Source organism: Pongo pygmaeus, chromosome 13 (genome assembly GCF_028885625.2).
Source record: "Pongo pygmaeus isolate AG05252 chromosome 13, NHGRI_mPonPyg2-v2.0_pri, whole genome shotgun sequence".
Lineage (NCBI taxonomy): Eukaryota > Metazoa > Chordata > Mammalia > Primates > Hominidae > Pongo > Pongo pygmaeus.
In genome coordinates this window covers 83,446,908-83,465,908 of record NC_072386.2, presented here as the reverse complement: position 1 = coordinate 83,465,908, position 19,001 = coordinate 83,446,908, and the positions used below count along the sequence as shown (strand labels likewise).

The 19,001-nt window shown below is 51.1% G+C and overlaps 1 protein-coding gene across 36 annotated transcripts in view; it reads right to left on the bottom strand.

Annotated features, from left to right (window-relative positions):
* Nucleotides 1–19,001, bottom strand: part of WNK2 (WNK lysine deficient protein kinase 2) — a 141,848-nt gene that overhangs the window by 96,293 nt on the left and 26,554 nt on the right. The window lies entirely within an intron of this gene.

The window sequence follows — 19,001 nt, the reverse complement described above, 5'->3', positions numbered from 1 at the left end:
GACAGGTGACTGAGATAAGAGCTGAGAATGGAGGGAAGAGAAAAGCCCCAGCAGAGCCAAACTGACCAGTCAGAAGCCCAGAGGGCAGCCCAGGCCCTCCTGTGCAGGAGGACACAGCAGACACCTCCCCAGACCCTTGGGCCACTGTGTCTGCACAAGCCAGCAGAACCAATCACTGACCTAAGTTTAAATAGAAAACAGCAAACAAATGCCACCATCATCACCCGGGAACCCTGGTCAGGTGCATGCCCCACACGCCCGCTCTGCCCACCATCCCACAAGGGAACCACCAACCCCAGGCACCACATTCAAACACCCCTCAGCACTGGCCACCCTCCCGCCGCCTGCCCAACCCCACCTCTCCTCTCTGACTCCCACCACCCCGTCTGAGCTCACCCATCCCTCGCCACCCTGTCTCCCACCTCATCCTTCACTGTAGTCCCCCTGGATCCTGGCCCTTCCCTTCCCCCAAATACTTCAATAGATTCTCTCCACAGAGGGCTCAGAATAAATCCAGGGAGCCTGCATGGCCCTGAAGGCTCCATGTGCTTCCAACTTCCCCTCACGAGGTGACAGCCATGTCCAAAGGCCCAGCCAAGGCCTCTCCTCCTGCTGCACACGTGCCACGCCCTTCTCACCTCCACCTGAGGTCCTGCCCCCAGGATCACCTCCTCATCTTGGTCCAATGAGCCCACAAAGCAATGCCTGCCTCTGTGGCACCAATTCCCATGGGAATGTCAGAAAAGAAACATGTATTTTCAGAAGGAAACCAGAAACATAACTAAACACAGAACAGCAAAATTCCGGGGAATTCTAAACAGACAGAAAGCAGGTAAATCTGGACAGATGAGGGGAGAGATCAGAGTGAAAGTAAATGCAAGCCAAGACCTCTGGATCCTTCCGGAAAGGCCCAAAGAACATCAAGCCAGACTCCAAAGCAGAGAGGAGAAGTGGGCAGCAGGATCGCGACAAGGGTCATCTTGGGAAAAAAAATTACATCCCAAATGCGGCCGCGCCCATGAGACCTTCTTCCTCCATCAACCCGCCAGACCCCTCCCCACAGCACACACCCTCATGGGCCCCTTCATTCCAGTGTGGGACTGTGCAGTGACTATCACCACAGGGCCAGGCAATACCCAGAGAAGCCATTGTCATGACGGGGCCAACCTAGAAAACAAATAATTCAGAGACCAACAGCAACTCCCAAAAAAATCTAATTAATGTTCCCATAAAGATTCAAGAAGTTGACACAAGTAAGTAAAATCAAGCTTCTATTTAGAAAGGAACACTCGAGGAAGAGCTCTTGCAAATTATCACAGGGATGGGGACTGCCCTTACTAACAAGCTCAGTGTTTTAGAAATAAGATATTCCATAATCCAATGAAACATTAAGTACAAAAAAGTTCAGGTTTAATCCAGACAATAAAATGGAAACATGTTCTACTCATCAAAAACGATTCTTTAAGCCAGGTGCGATGGCTCATGCCTGTAGTCCCAGCTACTCGAGAGGCTGAGGCAGAGGATAGCTGGAGCCCAGAAGCTCAAGACCAGCCTGGGTAACACAGCAGGACCCCATCTCCAAAAAAATGGTTATTTATTTAAGTCAAGTCACAAACTGGGAAAAACTATTCTCAATACATACATCTGACAAAGGACTCAGATCCAAAATGTATAGAGAACTCCTGTAATTTAATAATAAACACATGAACAGATACTTCACCAAGGACACAGAAATGGCCAACAGCATACGGAAAGAGGCTGAGCATCATCAGTCGCTGGGAAAATGCCAACAAAGACCACACTGAGATACATCCCACACCCACCAGAAGGGCTAAATTAAAAGATGGATACAGCCGAGTGCAGTGGCTCACACCTGTAATCCCAGCACTGTGGGAGGCCAAGGCGGGTGGATCACGAGGTCAGGAGATCGAGACCATCCTGGCTAACACGGTGAACCCCGTCTCTACTAAAAATACAAAAAATTACCCAGGCGTGGTGGCGGGCGCCTGTAGTCCCAGCTGCTTGGGAGGCTGAGGTAGGAGAATGGCATGAACCCAGGAGGCGGAGCTTGCAGTGAGCCGAGATTGTGCCACTGCACTCCAGCCTGGGCAAGAGTGAGACTCTGTCTCAAAAAAAAAAAAAAAAAGGTGGATACTTCCAGCTGCTGGGAGGCTGGGGAACAGTGGGCCCCACCTGGCACACGGCTACCAGGAGTTCAGGTGGTGCAGCCCTCAGAGGAAGGCTTGGCAGGGTTCACACCTGCTCTGTATCCAGCCACTCCCCTCCCGGGATCCATCTGGGAGAAAGGAAAACACAGGTCCATAAAAAATGGACTTGGATATTGGAAGCAGCATAATTCATCATAGCCCCACCTGGAAACCACGAAAACGTTTGGGGCCAGGTGAATGAACTGTGCTGCACCCATCCAAATGGGACCATGGCTCAGCAGCAAAAAGGAGCACGCTCCTGCCTCTCAGCAGCACAGGTGAAGGTCAAAAGCATCGGACTGAACAAAAGAAGCCAAACAAAAGAATATGTCTGGTAGGACCCCCATCTTCACGTGAAACTCTGGAAAAAACAAACTAATATCTGGGGGATGCCATCAGAATAATGGTTACCTCTGGGGTGGGTAGAAGTGGGAGCCAAGAGATCTTGGGGTGGGGGGTGATGGAGAAATGTTCCACATCATAACAGAGCACGTGGGCTCCACCTCTATGTGCATTTGTCAGAGCTCAACTTGCACACTTTAGTTCTGTGTGTTTCATTATATGTAAATTACCCTTCAATTTTTCATATGTAAAAAAAAAAAAAAAAAAAGGAAAAAAATCCAAAGACCAAATGAGAGAAGTAGAAGAAACAAAATAGAAGAGAAACATTAAGAGACATGGAAGAACTGCCTGGAAGTCAAACTATGTCAAAAGGGTTCTAAGAACAGACACCATGAAGTATAAACAGATAGTAGAATAGCATTTCCCTGAGCTGGAAGGAGAACGATTTAGAATAAAATGGCCCACCAAGGCCAGGTCAGAGTAAATGAACAGCCCACCTCCAGGCTGTTCTAGTGTAATGTCAGAACCCCGAGCAAGTCCTATCTGCAAAGGAACGGCCCAGGTGGGTGGCGAGTCTAATCGGAGACACTGGGCGCAGGTGGCGGGGACAGTGTCCTCAAAGTGCTAACTCAGAATTCTATACGCTGTCAAACGGACACCAAGCCAGGCGGTCCAGACTCATTTTCAGACATGCAGGAGCTGAAAGTTAACTTCCCAGGCAGTCTAGGTGGAACAAGTTACTGGAAGAAATGTTTCCACAACACACAATACAACATAACACAACACAACACAACAGAAAGATATGCACCCAGGGTGACCCTCGAGGTCCCTGGGGGTGAAGGAAGCTGGAGAGGAGATGGCAGTGCTCAGCTAGGCCAGTTCGCCCAGGAAGCCTTCTCTGGGAAACAGCATGTCAGTTTACAATTCCCTTTCTGTGCGCCTAGTCCTTAATTCTAGAGGAAACTCACAGGATCATTTATAGCACAAGTTATTTTTGCCAGTATTTTAGCACCAACAGTAACGTGTAAAAGATTTCATTGTAGTTTCAGAGCAAAATGTTCACATTCTAAATGACTAAGAAAAAACGGGAAGTAGGGGGGTGTACCCTGCATGCACTACAGTCTTCATTTTTAACAGCACTTACCTACTGAAGTTGATATATTTAAGACACGAAAGTCAGAAATGGTTAACAATGGTGCCTCTTAAAGGTGGGCTTGGAAGGGAAGAGGATCTCATTTTATATTCTACACCACACGACTATTTTAATCAATGTGACACATTGCTTGGTAATTTTTATGGTAGGGGAGACAGGGTCTCACTCTGTCACCTGGGCTGGAGTGCCGTGGTGTGATCATAGCTCACTGCAGCCTCAATTTCCTGGGCTCAGGTGACCCTCCCACTTCAGCCTCTTGAGTAGCAGGGACTACAGGCACATGCTACCACACTGGCTAGTTTTATTTTTTTAGAGATGGTGGTCTCACTATGTTGCCCAGGCTGATCTTGAACTCCTGGGCTCAACAGATCCTCCTGCCTTGGCCTCCCAAAAGTGCTGGCATTACAGGTGTGAGCCACCATGCCCAGCCTGCTTGGTACTTTAACAGTCGGTTAGTTGTGTCCCCCTCTGAGCCCTGCCCAGAGCCCACCTACAGGGTATGCTGCCCCCACAGAGCCTGTCCACATCCTCATCACCTGTTTGCTGACCTCGGGTTGGCCTGCATTACAGGAGCAACTCCATGAACATCTGGGGTCTGAATTCATTCATTAACCTACTAGGAAGGCTCACAGTCAACAAGCCAGGGCAGGAAGAATGCACCTGATCCCTAAGTGATTTCCAAATCCTGCCAGACTCAAACGGTGCTTAAAGGTTTGGTGTTGAGTCAGAGGCGGGGGGCTCCTGGCTGCTCACTCAACGTGATACCCCTCCCTCCCAGACACTGGAGGGTAAAGTCAATCAGCACCAGTCTTCCTCCTACCAAGTCTCTAATGCTATGCAAATTCATGGCTCTTGTTCCCTCATAGTGGTGAAAATCAATCAGACGACAAAAGATTTGAGGCATTCTGGGACAATGCCAGCTCTTATTTGCTCTAGGAAAAAGGTCTTGTGGGTCACACACAGGCAAGGCAGGACAGCACCCTCCAAGCCAGGCAGCAAAGCCCCTCAAGGGCTGCACGAGTCACACAGCCAGGGTGGTCACAAGATTCTTGGTCCCAACGGGCCTTCCCAGCACCCCCAGGACACCTGGGAAACACACCAGGGGTTGCCTTCGGTGTTGACTGAGAGCATCAGAGGTTCCTGCCCTGAACATGGCAGGGTGTCTGCAGGCAGCCCCCTCCTATGACACTTCAGGGCCACCTGCTCTGCCAGAGCAGTCCCCAGTGGGCAACGGTTAGAGATATCAGACCTACTAGGGGCACACTTGGGATTCCGTGGCATCCTCCTTTCAGCTAGGCAGGACCCCAAAATCCAACCCCTTGAAGGGGCAGAACTGGGTCCCACCAGGAGGTGGGCCCCACACACACTCGGGCAGAGGAGAGTGCCCAGAACCAGCAAGGCCGAGCCCCGAAAGATAAGCCTGCTGCAGGGCCTCACTCCAGTTCCATGGGGCCGTAAATCAAAACCAAAGGAAGCCTGGAGCATCTCTGTCCACAACAGTCCCACGCACAGAGAACTGGCCCAGGACAGAGGCCCCAGGTGCAGGATGGGAGGGCATCAGGTCTCTGGTAGAGCTCAGGCCTAACCAAGGACTCATCTCCCTGTCACTTAAGTGCTCACACCCAAAAGCCATGATATCCACAAGGACACACTGGGAAGACAGCATGAGACTTCCACCATATATGTGTCCCTCTCTGTCCCCTCCACCCCCGGGAGGGTGTCCCCACTGCTCCAGGAGGCCCGGCATCCCCACACACTCCACGCCCTCCTGGTGGGAAGAGCCTCCCTGCTCCTCCCAGGTCCGGAAGATGTGAACCAGTCGACCTAAGCTGGGGGCCAGCAGGCTCCTGCCTGCCCTTTCACCACAAAGTAGAGAGAGGGTCTGGGTCTGGTTCCAGGAGGACAGGGTTTGGCAAGTGCGCAGGAATGGCTGGTGCAGAGTAAGCCACACCATCCCCCATGCTCTGTCTGGAGTTGCTCAGATAGTCACGGAGGCTCTGGGTGCGCGGAAAGGGCTGTTCACAATCCCATGGGAACGCAGCCAACAGATGAGAAAACCAATAAATATGCAACTACACACTGTGCCAAAAATTACCAGTCAGGGCACCCCTGCCCCCGAGGAAAAGCTCCAGTTTCAGGCAGCCTGGGGAAGAGGGTATCCCCCACCCCACCTAAGGCATAGGCAGGTCTGAGGTCCCTGGAGGAAGTGGCCTCTGTGCAGGCATGATGTTTGAGCAGTGAGTGGTTTATGTCACTACAGGGCCAGGCAACGGGGCGCCACTTGGACAAGAGGCAGGCACTGGGCCTGCTCTGCAGTGAGTGGTCAGTGGGCTCAGTGGAGCCATTTTGATGTCAACACCAGGCACCCGCCACCGACCAGCGAAGGGGAGGCCTGACAGAGCTCTTCCACCTGCTGCCTCCAACATTCTCAGCTGATCTTAAAACAAACTCACTTCCTTTAAATCCAAGTTCCCTCTTTAACCTCATCTTGAACAACAAAATACACAATCGCATTGACAGGTGAGCCAGTGTGTGTTTTTTCTAATTCATGATTTTAAAAAGAACATCACGGCTGGGCACGGTGGCTCACACTGGTAATCCCAGCACATTGGAAGGCCGACGCAGGCAGATCACCTGAGGTCAGGAGTTCGAGACCAGCCTGGCCAATGTGGTGAAACCTCATCTCTATTAAAAATACAAAATTAGCCAGGCGTGGTGGCAGGCGCCTGTAATCCCAGCTACTCGGGAGGCTGAGGCAGGAGAATCGCTTGAACCTGGGAGGTGGAGGTTGTAGTGAGCCGAGATCGCACCATTGCACTCCAGCCTAGGCAACAAGAGTGAAACTCTGTCTCAAAAAAAAAGAACATCACTATAAAGATGAACATTTTTCCTGACACCACCAAATAAAAGTGGCCAAGGAGTGTGAGGAGTCACAGACGGAGGCTGATGTGCCCCCAGAGTTGTTTGCAAAAAAGGGACCCTGACGCCAGTGACCTGTCCCAGATGCTGCCCTCCATCTGGATGAGTGCAGCCAGGGAAGGAGGTGCTCAGTTGGGGGTGAGTCGGTGGCACTGGACTCTTCCCACATTCAGTCTTCTTTGTCAAGGGCTCCAAGAAATTTACAATTCTCTGAGGCAGAAATCTGAACTTGAATATCTGGCCCCTGGTTGCTTTTGTAAATCATACTATTTTATTTAAAAAGGGAGGGAGGAATTACTAGCTGGGTGTGGTGGCACACGCCTGGTGTCTCAGTTACTTGGGAGGCTGAGATGGGAGAATCACCTGAGCCCAGAAGCAGAGGTTGCAGCTGAGCCAAGATCCTGCCACTGCACTCCAGCCTGGGCCACAGAGCAAGACCCCGCCTCAAAAAAAGGGGGTGGGAAGGGGCAGAGGGAGCAGGGGAAGGTGCCAAGTGAGCTTTACTCTCTTAAAGGTCACCTGGGACCCTGCCCCCCACCACATACACACCGGTACTCACCCTGTCACCCACACCCAGAAAGAAGCAGGTGCCTGCCTGCCCCAGGGGTAAGCTGGGATGTAAAATGTGTCATCATAGGGTCAAACAGTTGTAAAAGATGCCATTTCCAGCATTTTATAAATACTGACTTTTTAAAAATGTTCTTTGAAATGTTTCCCGTGGAACCCAAGTGTCGGCAATCTGATGCCCTCCACCAGCTGTTTCTAAACATGTGAATAAACACGTCTCCAGCTCCAGCCAGGACGCAACCTCCATTCCCACGGAGGTGATGGACACGACGCGGCTCTTACCAAAAGCCTGTCACTGACTGCCCTGCCATCACATCCTTCCTATTGGAATCTAGCTTTTCTTAGTTTCCTACGATCATAAGACTCTAAGGACCAAAGGATTTTCTTCAGAACTGAATCACTACCATAAATTAGCAGTGCATAGTTGACCAAAGCAAAGAGATAACTAATTTTGTTGAAAGTGCCTCCGTTACTGAGCGAGATGGAGCTCTTGTGCCAATTACTTGGGGTGTCCATGGGTGACTCTAAATCATGTCTAGAAGGAGGCAGGCCCAGCATTGTTCTGTCCACCTTCTGGTATGTGGATGTTGAACTTTGAGAAAGCCTGATCCTGTCAGCCAGCAGACGGGTGGAGAGAGTCTGTCATGGCCTTGTCACGAACTCTCCACGCTCCCTCGAGCACGTACAAAACTCCAGCTGTCCTTCCCCGGGACCAGCTGGCAGCCGTGCCAGGGACTCCTCTAGGTTCTACTGAACACATGCAATGGGGGTGGTGCCCGGTCCATACAGGCTTCCCATGCCAGCACCCAGCGTAAGAGCCAGCAGCAAGGGGAGGTCCAGGCAAGGTCGGGGGTCCCCACCCACCTGCCTGTTAGGAAGCCCCCATGCCCAGCATGAGCACAGCAGGTCAGTTTTGGGACAGGCCCTCTGTGCAGGGCCCCGCCCTCCCCACCGCAGGGCACCAGGCACAGGGCAGGCTGCAGGAGCCCTCCCCATCCCAGGCCCACCCATTACCCTCCATCGTGGGCAAAGACAGGGCCACCATGGGAAGCCAGTGGAGCTGTCACCACGGGGCAGGGATGGGTGGGCAGCCCAGGAGGAGGGCAGGACCACAGAATGGAGCCATGAAGGCCAAGACAAAGAAGAGGACCAAAGGGGGACCCAGGCTGGGTCAGGCACCCCTGAGGCAATGAACCATGACAGGGTGCAGCTGACAGGACTGTGGACCACCTGGGGTGTGATGCTGGGGCAGCACAGGCAGGCAGGAGCCTTCCCAAGGTGCCCAGTCCCTGGGCCCACCACACCCACAAAGCCTCTCCCGGGACCTGAAGCCTCACAGTCCACAGACAAGATGTGGTCCTTCCTTCCAACACAAACCTCACCAGGGCCGGACAGTCCCCAGCCCCCTTCTCAGGCCACCCCATGGAGGTCTCCCCAGGTAAGGCCTGAGGGAGACCCAACCCTCTGCCCAACAGCAGCCGTGACACGCCGTCCAGTTAGTCTCTCTGCCTGTCAGCTCCTGGCTGGTCTGCAGGGTCATCAACTCTACCTCACTGGCCCCCATCCCCCTTCACAAAACAGGAAAGGTCGGAGGTCTCCTCAGGGTTGGTGCAAGCCTGTGCTGACAGGTAGAGTTGCCCAGAACCGCAGCTGGCACAGCCAGCCTCACCCTCGGCCCTTTCCTACCATGCCCCGTCCTGCACTGGTGTTGGGCAGCGTGGACAGAACAGGAAAGGCTATTCCAACCAGAGAGATGGGGTGGAACCTAGGCTCAGACACTAACCCTGCCTCTGAGCTCAGCTCCCCATCTGTGTAGTGGGCAGATAGCAGCACCCATCCCCCACAGTGTCCAGCCCTCAGCAAGTAATATGCACCCTGCGTACACCCTCGTGGGCTCTGGATGGTACACCTGCCTCCAGGGGAGGCCTGGCCCACTGCAGATCAAGCAGACAGGACCTATGCTCATTCACACCCTGGGGGAACCACTTTAAACAACCAAGACTCCCTCCCCAACAACCCTGCAGCCAGGGAACCCTGTCCTGGAGGAAGAGGGGATCCCCTTTGGTCCCAGGCCTCTAACACCAGGTGATGTCCCAGCCAGGAGGAGCCGGGCGCTAAGCAGGGTGGGGCCTGGACGCACCTGCACTCTCCAGGCTTCCAGGGCAGGGCACCAAGGCCAGCGCCACCATCTGCACCTGCACTCAGCTGGATCAGAAATGACAGAGCCCAAGCGAGGAAGCAGGTGGGCAAGCTGGTGGCAACAGGTGGAGCTGGGCACATGGCATATGGGTGTTTTATTTCAAAATAAATGTTTTAAAGCTTGCAGGGCTGACCAAGAGCTCTATAAAAGCAAAGGAGCCCCCACACAGCCTCTTCAACCTGAGCGACCCCACTCTCAGCACTGCGGGTCCCCAGATGGGCTAAGCCTCGGCCCACACTACCCTGAGCAGGCACCTGCCCAGCCCTCTGTGGATGGGGGTCTCCCCAAGGACTAGCATCGGAAACAATCCACACTTAATCCTTAACATTAGGGGTCTCTGAGGGGAAAGGGAAAGGGCTTCCTCCCTAGGATCCATATCCACACTTTTGGATGCAGGTATCCCTGCTGCGGTCAGAAGAACTGATGAGCATTTGTCCTTGTGTGCACTTTTTGAAAGAGAGGAGCAGGAGGGACTCAAGCCGGGCATCACCCAGGGCTGCCGCAGGCCCTCCAGGACACTGGCCAGCCCCGCCCACGGCATGTTGACCAATGGGACTGGGGGTGTTGGTAGATACAGACCATTCACATTTAGGGGAAACGGCTCAGAAACCTACCTTGTCAGAGGGCCACCTCATCCCAAGGCACCTGCCATCAGGCTGGAGGGAGGGAGAGAGCTTGAACCCATGCCCCTCCCCTCGAGGGACATCCAGATGCCCTCCTCTCCTGCCTACAGGTGGGCTTAACACGGGCAGCTGAGGGGCAGAGGGACACAGGCCTGGCCCCTGGTCTCAGCCGCAAGTCCTGGTGCCATGTCACTGGGTGGCCACCCTCCTCTCCAAGGCCAGAGGTCAGCAGGCTGCCCTGGCCCTGCATGAGTCCTGAGAGCCAACCTGTCACATCCAGGCTCCCCACGCCCGTCTGTTCTCCTTCGGAGGCAGGGGGAAGAGGGAGAGCCAGGCAAGCGGTCCCTGGGGCAGAGGGGTGCAGCCAACTCAGGACAACCAAACCCCAGGAAGCCGGGGCAAGCCCTGGCCCTGACAGCAAGACAACCCAGACACACACCCCCAACATGGACAGGCAGCTGTGCAGGCAGCAGACACTGTGCAGGGCCAGCCCCAAAGGAGGAGGCCTTTCCTGTTCTCAAGGGAACACTGACGTTACTTCCTGACGGGGAAATGTCTGCTTGAACCCTCAGCCCTGGACCAGAGCAGTGGTTCAACCATCCCACGATGAAATGAAAATGGGGCCCTCCCAGTGGGCACACAAGTGAGGAAGAGAAATCCCCATGAGGCCATCCCACCACAAAAACTTTCCTGATTGCAGGCCTGGCTCCTCCCCAGGAGAACACATCGGCACTCACCCAAGGTAACTGGGAGCCCGGCGGGCACAGGCCAGGCGGCCACCCCTGCATCTGACCACACCATGTATCTGGTTTCTAGAAAGGGCCAGCCCCACCCCATGGCTACTTCCCGCAGGGACACCTAAAGATAGATTTGGATAGCACCAGGGACACAGGTCAGCAGGGTTAGCAGCTCCACCATCAAGAACAGCTCCTGTGGGGTGGGGCAGGCGGGGCAGCCCCAGGGCAAGGCCTGTGGAATCCTGTGGAGTTCCACAGAATTCTGAGGAGACAGCTGTAGAGGCCAAGCTACTGGGGTCTTCCTGCGGCTGCCCTGCCCCCACACAGGGTTCAAAGGCTCAGAGCACCCCAAGGTGGCAGTGGGTGAGGGTCTAACAGTCTGTGGAATATTGTGGACCCTCGAAGGCAGGCCCTTCCCCCCACCCCACCCCCCCAATATGGGGAAATACCCAGACCTGTAGCTCTGGACACTGAGGAAGGGCTGGGCATTCTGGTGCCTGCTACTGTACAAGGCCCTGGTTCTGGCTTGGTCTTCTATGCCTACGCCCAGAATGAAGTCACCTAGGCCTCACTTCCTTCCCTCCCCAGAGGCCCTAGGTGGCCCAAGCTATCACCAAGAGCTAAGATGACCTTGAAGGCCAGGCTACCAGGGTTCAAGGCCGGTGTTGGCCTCAGGTCAAGATGTCCACTGAATAAACATGCGCCCAGGCACAAACATCTGTGGTGTCCCTCTAAGCCAGGAATGGCACCAGGCTGCTTGGCACGGGAGTGGGGGCACCAACAGATGGCCCCAGCAGCATGAGATCAGGGCCACAGGAGGACCACAGAAGTGTAAAGCAGCGTGGGGGTGAGGTTAGGCCCCCGTGCCCACATCTGCTCCCCAATCCCATTAACTGACTCCTCAGTACCTCCCAGAACTGGCGGCAAGAGCCTTGGGGACCACAACTGAGACGGCAGGTGCACAGCACACATATACCTGAAATAAACCTCAGCACCACTCATCCTCATGCCGCCGTTCTGACTCTTCTGGAGAAAAGGAAACCCCACACTCAGCACTGCTTCTCCCACTAAAGTTGTGCGGCCCAAAACAGTAGCTACACATGTGGCTAATGAGCACTTGAAATCAGGCCAGTCCAGGTTGAGATGTTCTGTAAGTGCGCAGTACGTTGCAGCGACGTAGTATCTTCTTAAAAGATTTTTTGGGCTGGGCGAGGTGGCTCTCGCCTGTAATCCCAGCACTTTGGGAGGCTGAGGCAGGCGGATCACAAGGTCAAGAAATCGAGACCATCCTGGCCAACATGGTGAAACCCCATCTCTACTAAAAATACAAAAATTAGCTGGGCGTGGTGGTGCACGTCTGTAGTCTCAGCTACTCGGGAGGCTGAGGCAGGACAATCGCTTGAACCTGGGAGGCGGAGGTTGCAGTGAGCCGAGATCTCGCCACTGCACTCCAGCCTGGCAACAGAGCGAGACTTCATCTCAAAAAAAAAAAAGATTTTTTTGAATCTTATTGATAATTTTATATTGATTCACATCAAAAACATAATATTTTAGATATACTAAATTCCATCTATTAAAATTAATTCCACCTGTTTTTTTTTTTTAGTTCTTTTTGTTTGTTTTTTTTGTTTGTTGGTTTGTCTTTTTTTTTTTGAGACTGAGTCTCACTCTGTCACCCAGGCTGGAGTGCAGTGGTGCGACCTTGGTTCACTGCAACCTTCGTCTCCCAGGTTCAAGCGATTTTCCTGCCTCAGCCTCCTGAGCAGCTGATACCACAGGTGCTCGCTACCACGCCTGGCTAATTTTTGTTTCTGGTTTTTTGATACAGGGTCTCACTCTGTCACCTAGGCTGGAGTGCAGTGGTGTGATCATGGCTCACTGCAGCCTCGACCTCCTAGGCTCAAGCAATCCTCCCACCTCGGCCTCCCCAGTAGCATCACACTCAGCTAATTTTAGTATTTTTTGTAGAGATGGGGTTTTGCCATGTTGCCCAGGCTGGTCTCAAACTCCTGGGCTCAAGCGATCCACCCACCTCAGCCTCCCAAATGCTGGGACTACAGATGTGACCTACCACGCCTGGCTTCCACTTGTTCCTTTTATACTTTTAAAGTGACTGCTAAGCTGAAAATTGCACATATGGCTCACATTTGTGGCTCACATTACATTTCTATAGGACAGGAATGCCTTGGAGCATTACCACTAAGCAGTAGACTAAAAGCAGAGAAGCAGGGCAGAACTTCAGCAGTCTAACAGGGCTGGGAAGACAGCAACCAGAGCCAGAGCCTGCCAAGGAAGAGAGGCCTTGGTAGACGTGCAGGCTTTCAGATTAGCCCTTCCAGAAGGGCTGTATACTAGAAGGCTGGATAAAACAGAACAGACCAACCAGCCCTCACAGGGGCTGAAACACAGCTTTGAATCAGTTCAATTCCAGACTGGGTTAATATGATTTGCTCTTATTCTGCTACCTACTAGAGGCAGTAAAAAGTAAATCTCTAGTGAAAGACAAAATCACCCAGAGCCTCAAATATGTCCATAATTTCTAAACACATCAATAAAAAATGACCAAGAAGACCAGGAGACAAGACCAAATGATGAAAAATAAAAATAAAAGAAGAAAAACGAGATGATAACAACAAATTCCCAGGGGATCCAAATATTGCAGTTATCAGACACAGACTTTAAAATTTGTGTGAAATTAAAATTAGTGTAAAATTAGTATGGTCCAAAAAATAGCAGGACAAATAATTTCACCAGAACTAAAATCTATGAAATCAGAAACAGATGGAAATCTAGAACTAAAAAGTAAAATTAAACCCATCCATTGAGTTCAACAGCAGATTAGACATAGTTGAGAAGAGGATTAGCATACTGGAAGGCAGTAGAAAATAAACGAACTGAAACATGGACAAATGCATATGAAAAAGAAAATTAAAAACTTATAGAAGACAAAGGGGAAGGTCCAACCTATGTGGAAATGGGGTTCTGGAAAAAGAGGGTATAAATAATGAAATCAAAACATTATTTTAAAAATAAGGCCAGGTACAGTGGCTCATGCGCCTGTAATCCCAGCACTATGAGAGGCCGAGGTGGGTGGATCACCTGAGGTCAGGAGTTTGAGACCAGCCTGGCCAACATGGCAAAACCGTCTCTACTAAATATGCAAAAATCAGCTGGGCATGGTGGCTAGCACCTTTAATCTCAGCTATAGTCAGGGAGAATTGCTTGAACCCAGGAGGCAGAGTCTGCAGTGAGCCGAGATCACACCACTGCACTCCAGCCTGGGCAACAGAGCAAGACTCCATCTCAAAAAATAATAATAATAAATAAAAATAATACCCCAGTTTGTGACCAGCTTGGGCAACATAGGGAGACCCCATCTCTACAAAAAAATTAAAATAGCCAGGCATAGTGGCGCATGCCTGCAGTTCCAGCTACTCAGGAGGCTGAGATCAGAAGATCACGGGACCCCAGGGGTCCTAGGCTGTAGTGAGCTATGATTACACCACTGCACTCCAGCCTGGGTGACAGAGCAAGGCCTCATCTCCAAAATAATAATAATAATAATGCTACCACATTTTCTAAAATTGAAGCAAGACACCCATAGATTCAAGAAGTGCTAAAAGCCCCAAGCAGATTAGATACAAAGAAAGCCACACCTGGGCACATTACCGTATAAAACTCCTAAGAATCAAACACAAAGAGAATATCTTAAACTCAGCAAAGGGTGGGGGAGGGGCACTACCTTCAAAAGGTCAGCAAGTAGACTGACAGCTGACCTCAACAGAAACCATGTAAAATGACTATGCAACAACATCTCAAAGTGATGAAGAGGCCAGGCGTGGTGGCTCACGCCTGTAACCCCAGCACTTTGGGAGGCTGAGGCAGGCAGATCACTTAAGGTCAGGAGTTCGAGACCACCCTGGCCAACACGGTGAAACTCCGTCTCTACTAAAAATACAAAAATTAGCCAGGCATGGTGGCATGCACCTGTAATACCAGCTACTTGGGAAGCTGAGGCAGAAGAATTACTTGAACCCGGGAGGCAGAGGTTGCTGTAAGCCGAGATCGTGCCACTGCACTCCAGCCTGGGCCACAGAGCGAGACTCCATCTCAAAATAAATAAACAAATAAATAAAATTAAAAAATAATAAAGTGATGATGAAGAAAAAAACTATTAATCTCAAATTCTGTATCCAGCAAAAGTATTCTTTAAATAAGAATAGGGACTCTTTTAGACAGAGACAGCAGTGGCAGCAAATGGGTACTAAATGGAATACAAAGGGGAAAACTTCAGGTAAAGGGAAAGTGGTGTGAGACGAAAACACAAGAAAGAACAGAAAGCAACGGAAAGGATAAATGCATCAGTCATTGTCACTCTCTGCTAGTATTAACTGTACAAAAGAACAATTTAATAATGTCATATGGGATATAAAAGACAGGGAGGGTTAAATTACATAACAGTACACAAAAAGCAGGGGTGGGTAAGAGGAGTGGGTAAATGGAGTTCAAATGTCTTAAGATGCTTATACTGCCCACGATGGGGTAAAGTGCTAGTTTATATTAAACTTCAAACTTTGGATACATGTTGTAATCTCCAGCATAACTACTAACTTTTTGTTTTGTTTTTGAGATGGAGTTTTGCCCTTGTTGCCCAGGCTAGAGTGCAATGGTGCGATCTCAGCTTACCGCAACCTCTGCCTCCTGGGTTCAAGTGATTCTCCTGCCTCAGCCTCCCGAGTAGCTGGGATTACAGGCATGCGCCACCATGCCCAGCTAATTTTGTATTTTTAGTAGAGACAGGGTTTCTCCATGTTGGTCAGGCTAGTCTTTAACTCCCAATCTCAGGTGATCCGCCGGTCTCGGCCTCCCAAAGTGCTGGGATTACAGGCGTGAGCCACCATGCCCGGCCAAGACTAAAAATTTATAAACGAATCTATAACGAATTTTGTAAGTGCAAACTCAAAATTGCCCAAAGATTCATGAATAGCTCATCTAGTTACAGGGCAGCCACATCTGAGAATACACATTGGTTGTTAAAATTACCATTACATGGATACATGAGTATGTGATAAAATAATGACCAAAAAATATGAATGAAGTAAAGTGAAATAAAATGACAGGTGGAATGAGCACAACTCACAGAGCCCACCACCCCTGCCCTCTTGTCACCTGCTACCCTGCCCTCCTCAACTGCCCAGCTTCAGAGCCCAGGCCTCCCAGGATGTGCCCGTTGCGGAAGCACAACCATTCTTGTTGCTCCAATCTACTCTGGGAAGACGGCTCTTATATCACTTCCCAAGATCAGAAGAGGACCTCAAGTACAACAAAGAGCTCAGGGCTCAGTCGGTGCCCCCTCCTGGAAGTAGGCCGATACACAAATAAGGGAAAAGCCATCTCTCCTCCTTGACTGAGACTAGAAAAGCTCAGGTCTGGCGCCCACGGGGGCTTCTCCACCTCCACCTATGATGTTTCACATTCAAAAGGTGGGAACAGCCCCAAGGCGGAGTCCAAAATTCTGAGTCCAAGCATCCCAAGAACACACACCCTGGAGAGCCCAAGTTTGAAGAGTCTTTTTCTCAATCACACCCGGAGATGAAGAAACACCCCTTCCTCCACATCTTCCTCTCTCTTTTAAACAAACATCTGCCAATGGTCATGACCTACTGGGCAGCCACACACTGGGCCCATGAAGGTGACCTTGAGACAGAACTTCTACCCTGAGGGCTCAGTCCTATGAGCCCTGCATGTCGATGCTGCTCCCATTTTACAGAGAGGGAAGTGGAGACACAGACAGGCTCAGCAGTTTAGCAAGGGGCAGGCCAGACCTTGAACCTCGGCAGCCTGACTGTGGCTGCCTCCCCATCATGTGCCCCTGACCACAGGCCACTCTGGGGGCCATAGGGAGGGAGAGGAGGGCCTGGCTGAAACAACACAGCCAGGGTTTATCCTGGAAGGCTCAAGATAAGAGCCTCTGAGCAGGCAGGGTGAGTAGTCATCTGTCAGCCAGACGGATGGGGCTGGGGCCAGCCTCTCTGGGATGCTGTCCTGCTGGGGGGCCACTCACACACTGTGACTCCATCAGGCAGTCACGCCACACCAAGCCCGGCAACAGAACCCACTCTATGCATGACTAACCTATCCTTATCCCAACATGTGGCTGCTGGCTTTGCTGAAACCTAGAGTAGCCTGGGAAGAAAGGGAATGAAATCTCTCCATTTTGTAATTTCCTGCAGGGTCTGGGGGCATCTCCCACAACTGAAGAGTTAAACTTAGGTGAAAGAATGAATAAGCCAGTGAATAAACAACTAATGAATGAGGAATGATGAGTGAGGGAACCGATGATGAATGAGTAGATGAATAACTGAATGGTGAGCAAAAGAGTGAATGAGTAAATGAGTGAGTGAATGTGTGAGTGTGTGAATGAGTGAGTGAATAGGGTAGATGAGTGGATGAGTGAGTGAGTGAATGTATGAGTGAGTGGATGAGTGAGTGAATGAGTAGATGAGTGAGTGAGTGGATGGGAGTGAATGAGTGAGTGAATGAGTAGATGAGTGAGTGAATGAGTGAGTGAATGTGTGAGTGATGAGTAGATGAGTGAGTGAATAAGTGGACCAAAAAGTGACTGACTGGATGAGTGAGTGGATGAGAGTGAATGAGTGAGTGGATGAGTGAGTGAGTGAATGTATGAGTGACTCGATGAGTGAGTGAATGAGTAGATGAATGGTGAAAGAGTAGCTGAGTGAGTGAGTGGATGGGAGTGAATGAGTGAGTGAATGAGTGGGTGGGTGAATGGATGAGTGGGTGGGTGAGTGAATGAGTGGGTGAGTGAGTGAATGAGTGAGTAAATGAGTGAGTGAATGTGTGAGTGGATGAGTGAGTGAGTGAGTGAATGTATGAGTGAGTGGATGAGTGAATGAATGAGTGGATAAGTGAGTGAGTGGATGGGAGTGAATGAGTGGGTGGGTGAGTGGATGAGTGGGTGAGTGAGTGAATGAGTGGGTGGGTAAGTGGATGAGTGAGTACATGAGTGAGTGAATGTGTGAGTGAGTGAGTGATGAGTGAGTAGATGAGTGAGTGAATGAGTGGACCAAAGAGTGACTGAGTGGATGAGTGAGTGAATGAGTGACTGAGTGTATGAGTGAGTGGATGAGTGAGTGAGTGGATGAGTAAGTGAATGAGTGAATGAGTGACTGAGTGAATAAGTGGATGAGTGAGTGAGTGGATGAGTGGATGAATGAGTGAGTGAATGAGTAAGTGGATGAGTGAGTAAATGAGTGAGTGAATGTGTAAGTGAATAAGTGAGTGGACGAGTGAGTGAGTGAGTGGATGAGTGGATGAGCGAGTGAATGAGTAAACGTGTGAGTGTGTGAATGAGTGAATGTATGAGTGAGGGAATGTTTGAGTGAATAAGTGAGTGGATGAGTGAGTGAGTGGATGAGTGAGTGAGTGGATGAGTGAGTGAATGAGTAAATGTGTGAGTGCGTGAATGAGTGAATGTATGAGTGAGGAAGTGTGTGAGTGAATAAGTGAGTGGATGAGTAAGTGAGGGGATGAGTGAGGAAGTGAGTGAGTGGATGAGTGAGTGAATGAGTAAATGTGTGAGTGTGTGAATGAGTGAATGTATGAGTTAGGGAACGTGTGAGTGAATGTATAGTAAGTGAATGAGTGAATGTGTGAGTGAGTGAATGAATGAGTCAGTGAAGAAGGGAGGGAGTGAATGAGTGAATGATATGAGCGCATGAGGGTAGACATCCTCTGGGACGCGTTCTCCTGGAAGCCACTGAAGTCCCTGGGGCTCCCATAGTGGCCCTGGACACACCCTTGAGACCCAAAGGAGGGCCGGTCTATGTCTGTGCTGGCCTCACACAGCCTGGGACATAAAAGAGACAATGAACATCTGGAGAACAAATGACCATGATGGTGCCCTGGACCCTGAAGCGGGAGAGACCAGCCCTCAGGCAGCAGGCCTGCCCATCTTGCCCTCTACTCAGAGGCCTAGAAGGGCAGCGAGCCCTCACCTGCTCAGGGATGCAGAGTGGAGCCTGTGGGCTCACAAGGAAAGGGCCTGGTATGATCTCAGCAGGCTCAGGAGGTGGACAGATCTGAGTGAGAGCACAGGTCACAAGGCTGATGTGGGGCAGGCTCGAGTGCCCCAGCACCCATGTGCACAGAAAGGCGAGTTCCCCAGCACCTGGGTTCAATAGCCCAGAGGCAACTGCAGACAGTGGGGTCCCACTCGCTCCCCTGACAGCC